The sequence below is a fragment of the Marmota monax genome, unplaced genomic scaffold (genome assembly GCF_021218885.2).
Source record: "Marmota monax isolate L192 unplaced genomic scaffold, Marmota_monax_Labrador192_F-V1.1 WCK01_AAM20220418_F8-fsc00021, whole genome shotgun sequence".
In the NCBI taxonomy this organism is placed as follows: domain Eukaryota; kingdom Metazoa; phylum Chordata; class Mammalia; order Rodentia; family Sciuridae; genus Marmota; species Marmota monax.
Window position 1 is genome coordinate 23,374,074 of NW_026695228.1, and position 6,770 is coordinate 23,380,843.

Consider the following 6,770-nt stretch of genomic DNA (forward strand, 5'->3'; position numbering starts at 1 on the left):
ATGTGGCTCAAGTGGTAGCGCACTCAACTGGCATTCGTGCGGCCCTGGGTTCGATCCTCAGCACCACATACAAATAAAGATGTTGTGTCTGCCAAAAACGAAAAAAATAAATATTAAAAAATTCTCTCCCTCTCTCTCTCTTAAAAATAAAGAAAAGAAAATAAGTTTGAGGAAGTATGCAAGTGGTTAAGAGGAACACTGTTCTTATCTCAGAGGAAACAGAAAGCTTATCAGGGTGTGCTTTATAACTTTTGTAGAGAAGTTGAAATCAAAGGAAGAGAAACTCCAGAAAATGAACAGAAGGAACAAGTCATACTTCTAAAATCAGATGAAAATATTGTAATTTTTTGCCCTGAAGCTTTGAGCTCTTTGATCTAAAAAAATCTTTCAGACCCAGCAACATGGGCCCTTTTATAGTTTTATCTTGGCCTTTTTTTTCCAGAGCTCTCTTGATGTCTATATTCCTCAGACTGTAGATGAAGGGGTTCAGCATGGGGGTGACCACTGTGTACATCACCGAGGCTGTGGCAGTAGGGCATGAGTTTTGGGTCACAGCAGAACTAAAGTCCACCCCCAGGAAGGTGCTATAAAATAAGGAGACCACGAAGAGGTGAGGCACACATGTGGAGAATGCTTTGTATTTTGCCTCAGCTGATAAGATTGCACTCATGGAAGACACTATTCTGGAGTAGTAGTAACGGATACCAGCAAGGGGGCCTCCATCCAGTAGCAAAGGTGCAAAATACATCACTTTGTCATTAAGAAAAGTGTCAGAGCAGGCAAGCAGGACCAGTTGATTCAGTTCACAAAGTGTGGGATTTCCAGGTCTGTGCAGAAGAACAGCCACAATGCCATTAAAGTTTCTAGTAAGGAAATCAGGACATTTATGACCCAGCATGCCAGCACTAGCACTTCACAGACCCTGTGGTTCATGATGACAATGCAGTGCAGAGGGCGGCAGATGGCCACATATCCGTCATAGGCCATCACGCCCAGGAGGAAGTTGTCCAACCCTACAAATAATATAAAAAGGTAAATCTGTATGAAGCAGTCTTCATGTGTTATGGCCTTGCTCTGTGTCTGGATGTTCACCAGCATCTTGGGGATGGTGGTGGAGGTGAAGCACATGTCCACAAAGAACAGGTTGGAGAGGAAGAGGTATATTGAAATAAAACAAAACTAAAATAAAACTTCCATCAAAAGAACTAATGTAGACCTCAGCTGTGTATCCATCTGATCCTGGGCTTTTCTTGGTTGGTAGGCTTCTCATGGAGTCTTCTTGTTCATTGCTTAAAAGTGATCCATCTAACTTGTGTATATCATCCTGATTGAGTTTGGGCAAATCCTATGACTCTAGAAATTTATCGATGCCTTCAATATTTGCTTTTTTATTGGAATACAAATTTTCAAAATAATTTCTAATTATCTTATGTATTTCTGTAGTGTCCATCATGATATTTCCTTTCTCATCGTGGATGTTAGTAGTTTGACTTTTCTCTCTCCTTCTCTTCATTAGCATGGTTTATCAATTTTATTTATTTTTTCAAAGAACCAACTTTTTGTTTTGTCAATTTTTTCAATTTTTTCTTTTGTTTCAATTTCATTGATTTCAGCTCTGATTTTAGTTATTTCCTGTCTTCTACTGCTTTTGGTGTTGATTTGTTCTTTTTCTAGACCTTTGAGATGTAATGTTAGACCACTTATTTGTTGACTTTTTTTCTTTTAAGGAATGAACTCCTTAAAAAAGTAGCAGGATATAAAATCAACACCCATGAACAAAGGCATTTCTGTACATCAGTGACAAATTTTCTGAAAGAGATATGAGAAAAATGACCCCATTTACAATAGCCTCCAAAAAACAAAACTTGGGAATCAACTTAATGAAAGAGGCGAAAGACCTCTACAATTAAAACTACAAAATGCTACAGAAAGGAATTAAAGAAGACCTTAGAAGTTGTAAAGATCTACCTATCTCTTGGTTAGGCAGAAATGATATTGTCAAATGAACATTTTTCCAAAAGCCCTAAACAGATTTCATGCAATTCCAATCAAAATACCATTGGCATTCCTCATAGAAACAGAAAAAGCAGTCATGAAATTCATTTGGAAAAATAAGCGACTCAGAATAGCTGAAGCCATCCTTAGCAGGACGAGTGAAGCAGGTGGCATCACTATACCAGACTTGAAACTATATTATAGAGCAATAGTAACAAAAATGGCATGGTATTGACACAAAAATAAACTTGTAGGCCAATAGACTTGTAGACTTGTACAGAATAGAGGACACAGAGACAACCCCACATAAATACAGTCATCTCATATTAGACAAAGGTGCCAAAACATATGTTGGAGAAAAGACAGCCTCTTCAACAAATGGTGCTGGGAAAACTGGAAATCAATATGCAGCAAAATGAAATTAAGGCCCTATCTCTCACCATGCACAAAATTCAAAGTGGAGCAAGGACCTAGGAATTAAACCAGAGACTCAGTGCCTAATAGAAGAAAAAGTAGGTCCAAATCTTCATGATGTTGGATTAGGGCTAGGGCCTGACTTCCTTAATAAGACTCCAATAGCACAAGAATTAAATTCAAAAATCAATAAATGGGATGGATTCAAACTAAAAAGTTCTTCTCATCAAAAGAAATAATCAAGAAGGTGGATAGAGAGCCTACTGAATGGAGAAAATTTTTACCACAATCAGAGAACTAATCTCTAGGATATATAAAGAACTCAAAAATCTTAACACCAAAAAAAAGAATAACCCAATCAATAAATGGGCCAAGGAACTGAACCAACACTTCTCAGAAGATGATATACAATCAATCAACAAATATACAAATATATGAAAAATGGTCAACATCTTTGGAAATTAGAAAAATGCAAATCGAAACTACTCAAAGATTTCATCTCACTCCAGTCAGAATGGCAGCTATTAAGAATACATACAAGAATAAGTGTTGGTGAGGATGTGGGGAAAAAGGCACACTCATACATTGTTGGTGGACTGCAAATTTGTGCAGCCAATATGGAAAACTTGGAATGGGACCACAATTTGATCCAGCTATCTCACTCCTTGGTCTATACCCAAAGGACTTATAAACAGCATACTACAGGGACACAGCCACATCAATGTTTACAGCAGCAAAATTCACAATAGCTAAACTGTAGAGCCAACCTAGATGCCCTTCAGTAGATGAATGAATAAAGAAACTGTGGTATATATACACAATGGAATATTACTCTTTATTAAAAAAGGATAAAATCATGGCATTTGCAGGTAAATGGATGGAGTTGGAGAATATAATGCTTAGTGAAGCTAGCTAATCCCCCAAAACCAAATGTTAAATGTTTTCTCTGATATGTGGATGCTAACTCATAATAGTGATGGGGCAGTGTGTATGGGAGGAATGGAGAAACCCTAGATACGGCAAATAGGAGTGAAAGGAAGGGAGGGGGGATGAGGTAGGATAGATGGTGGAATGAGATGGACATCATTGCCCTAAGTACTGTATGAAGACATGAATGTGTACAACCAGAGATATGAAAAATTGTGCTCTATATGTGTACTATGGATTGAAATGCATTCTGCTGTCATGTATAACTAATTAGAATAAATAAATTTTAAAAATAACTAAAATAACCATCATCATGAGTCTCTAAGTTCAAGATTGACGAATATCTGTAAATAAAATAATAAAAAAAGTTTTTTTTAGGAGCAGTGAAAGAAGTGTTATTCCAACTTATAATGTTTTCACCCTGTAAAAACATAAGTGGATCCAAATGTGCTTAGGACACTGGACATAGCAGTAGGAGTGATGGAGTGAGTTACCACCATGGTTTGAGCATCACCAATGCTCCCTTCATGAGTTCCCACCACACACGTGGGCCAGGAGTCTACCTGCATCTTCCCACCTATCCCCAGCAGTAAACCTGTGAAGCCAGGTGCCTATTTCAACTATGCAGAGAGGCCATCTCTGTAGACATAAGGAAACTCCTGTGTTTGAAACTTGGGCTTCTGAGAAAGACACAGTCGATTTTCACTTGAATATAACAGAATATGTTCCACAAAAGGGGAAAGGGTGTTGCTACTCATAAAAATAGAACCACCCCAAGGAAAATGGGAATAATAAGGAAAAACAGATAAGAAAATAGAAGAAAATGTTAAAAAAGGAACCTGATTGTTACAGATCGTGCAGAGGAAGATTAAATATAAAAAGCAGTGGTGGGGTGAATCAGCAACGTGACCAACTCTTAGATTTGGCTACATGAAATTCATAAACTCACATTTTCCCTTTCTAAATTTCAAGACATATATAAAGAGCTCAACGGCAAGCAGCAATCTTAGTGAAAATAACTTCCAATTCTTTCTTTGGACGCAGAATATAAAGATGCCCAGTTCACACAAAAGCAAAGTATTTGCAATTGCAAATCGAAAGAAAAAGGCTAACTGCCCCAGTCTGGCTGGGCACAATTCAGGAGCCACTTGTCAAAAGAAACGAACTTTATTTTTAGAACACACACACCTAATCACCCAGCTCCTCAGGAAAAACCTTCAGAGCCCAACTGCCACCACCGGCTTCCCACAAGCCTCTCAGCCTCCCACACTCCTCCTGCTCTTGAGGCTGATTGGCTGGGTCATGTGGGCAGAGCCGAAAAAAGTCCCCCAATGAGCAGCTCCCTGGTCTGAAAGGACGGGGAAACAGCCCAATGAACATCACCGCAGAGGAGCCAATCAGTTGACAGCTAGAAGTTTGCTGGGGCCCCTGTGAGCCAATCATCAGCTGGCAGCTGGTAGTTTTTGCTGGCAGCTGGAAGTTAGTGCTGGCAGCTGGAAGTTTTTGCTGGAGCCCCTTCGGCTGTGGCTCTCAACAGCTATCAAGCTAAAAAACGTACTTACCCCGGGCAGTAAGGAAAGAACTTCAAAATAAAGCCCTTTAATTTTCTCTTTTGACCCATCAATTAAAAACTATTTCACTCAAGTGACCTCCCAGCACGAGAGAGGATGCTGTGAGATGTGTGACCCCTGAAGGAGGGTCGGAGGAGCCCATTAGTCTCCCCTTTGTAATGAAATAGAAGTGGCTTGAATACACTCCAGGTTGAAATTAAATAAAGAAATGCTCTCACCTCACTGCACAATCTGCCACCCCTGAGACTTATTTTGCCCAACCTGCTACTGGTGAGTTCTGTGGATATGTTCTCATTTTATGAAAAATACTTGATACACTTTCCCAGTCTTGTCCAACTGGACTCTGTTACCATTATATGTTGTCAGCAATGATCTAATCATTGCAGATCTGAGAGTCACTTCTTTTTTTAACATGTTAACCAGTGGCAGATGAGTGAGTCAGCACTCAGCTCTCTCAGTTCTGGGCTGGCTGGGTGGATGTTGTTAGCTTCTGTTCTTGCTGAACATTTCCTGCAGGACCTACCAGGTCTCAGACTCACATGGATTGGGTCTCTGAGAAGATCTTCCTGTGGAAGTCTGGAGTCTGCCAAGTTGATGGTGGAGACTGAAGCTTTGTCCCCTGACAAGACAGCAGGAGAAAGAAGCCCTGGCCCCTGAGCCAGAATTAGGACTCCAGAACAAGCCACCATGTCCTGCTCAGCCTGCGATTGCCTGCTCTGAGGGACAACATCAGGGCATCTACACGTAGCTCCCTGTCTCTGCTCATTAGGTTCAGTCCTCTCCTAACTCCTTCCCCTGAGCACTTGATTTCCCTGGGGGACATTGTTGTGAGCAGCAAGGAAAATGTTCCTGCTCCTTCTATGTTCGCAAGAGGCTTTGCTTTTCTTTGTCCACAAAATCCTCCATGTTCCAGAAGTCCAAACTTCTTAGCATTTGTGCCCAACCCTCAAAACGTCTGTGCTACTTGGCTTTGCTAGATTATGTGGATCTCCCAAGCACAGTCTTGTAGAGGGGCACATTTCCCATTATCTTTAGGAAATTGTTATTTCCTCTTCATCAAGAAAGAGAACTGTTTTCATTTGTTAAAGTCATGGGAATTTGCCAAAACCCTTGTATTCATGATGTTTTTTACAAGACACTTTTGAGTTTCATGCTTGGATATCAAGTTAAAAATGATCATTTATGCCTTCATTTATAAAATATTAGGTAATTATTAGAGATATATTTATAGATATTCTTTTTTTATTTTTTATTTTTTTATTGGTTGTTCAAAACATTACAAAGCTCATGACATATCATCTTTCATGCATTTGATTCAATATTCTTGAGTGTGTGCAGCATGGACTGAAGTTAAAATCTTACAAGGATTGCTTCATTTCATTTTTACAGATGTTACGAGGATTAATTTTTTTTACATCTGTATAAATGAGGCCCAGAGACTAAGAGATCAGCCTCTAATTATGAACTGAGTAAGAAGGAGCTTTCCTCCTGGTGTTCCAGTTCTTTTGCTCCAGGGCACTGGTCTTTCACCAGGCATGATGATGGAGACGGGTGGTTGAGGAACTTTGGTGTTGTTACAACTTGGGATTTTTACTGTGCCTAGCAGGTTGAGGCCAAGGATGCTCCTCAGTGGCCAGCAAACACAGGACCCCTCACACCAAGGTGTTGTTTAGCACAAATGTCAATGGTGGGGAGTTTGAGAACACTTTTCTGACCAGAATCTTTCCAACTTCTGTGTGAATATGAATCACTTGGGGATCTGGTTGAAATGCAGGTTGTGATTTGGCACAATTAGTGTGGGGAGATTGTGTTTGTCTAAGAGCTCCCAGTTGGCATTGAGGCTGCCAGTGGTGGTGGATAACT

General features: G+C 40.0%; 1 pseudogene; it reads right to left on the reverse strand.

Annotated features, from left to right (window-relative positions):
• Positions 1-310: 310 nt before the first annotated feature.
• Positions 311-1,161, reverse strand: LOC124087676 (olfactory receptor 1571-like; annotated as a pseudogene).
• Positions 1,162-6,770: the final 5,609 nt, after the last annotated feature.